The sequence below is a fragment of the Arachis duranensis genome, chromosome 5 (assembly GCF_000817695.3).
Source record: "Arachis duranensis cultivar V14167 chromosome 5, aradu.V14167.gnm2.J7QH, whole genome shotgun sequence".
NCBI lineage: Eukaryota > Viridiplantae > Streptophyta > Magnoliopsida > Fabales > Fabaceae > Arachis > Arachis duranensis.
Window position 1 is genome coordinate 45,758,739 of NC_029776.3, and position 1,054 is coordinate 45,759,792.

The window sequence follows — 1,054 nt, forward strand, 5'->3', positions numbered from 1 at the left end:
ATTTTAAAAATCAAATCTTTTTCAAAATATCTTTTTAATCATATCTTTTCAAAATATCTTTTTCAAAACTATCTTTTTATCATATCTTCTTATCTTATCTTTTAATTTTATCTTTTTCAAAAATTTGATTTTAAAATATCTTTTCTAACTTCTTATCTTCTTATCTTTTCAAATTTGATTTTCATATCTTTTTCAACTAACTATTTGACTTTTTGTTTGTTTCTTATCTTTTTCAAAACCACCTAACTACTTCTCCCTCTCTAATTTTCAAAAATATCTCATTCCTTTTTCAAAATTCTTTTTAAATTAATTGATTATTTTAAATTTTAATTTCAATTCTATCTCATCTTTAATTTTCGAAAATCACTAACTCCTTTTCAAAATTAATTTTCGAATTCTCTCTCTCTTCTCTTCTTCTATTTATTTATTTATTTATTTACTAACACTTCTCTTAACCTCTCTTCATCTCCAATCACTGCCTCTATCCTCACCCTTGTGATTGGATTCTCCACTCTTATTCCTTTCTTCTTCTACTAATAATAAGGATCCTCTTTGTCCAGATATAGAGGATTCCTCTTCCTTTTTCTTTTTCTCTTCTCTTTCATATGAGCAGGAATAAGGAAAAAGGCATCTTTATTGGAGCTAATCCAGAACCTGAAAGGAATCTGAAGAGGAAACTAAGAGAAGCTAAATTACAACAATCCAGAGGCAACCTTTCTGAAATTTTTGAACAAGAGAAGGAGATGGCAGCCGAACCCAACAACAATAATGCAAGGAGGATGCTTGATGATTTCACTAAACCAACGTCCAAGTTTGATGGAAGAAGCATCTCAATTTCTACCATTGGAACAAACAATTTTGAGCTGAAACCTCAATTAGTTGCTTTAATGCAATAGAACTGCAAGTTTCATGGACTTCCATCTGAAGATCCTTACCAGTTTTTAACTGAGTTCTTGCAGATTTGTGAGACTGTTAAGACGAATGGAGTAGATCCTGAAGTTTACAGGCTCATGCTTTTCCCTTTTGCTGTAAGAGACAGAGCTAGAACATGGTT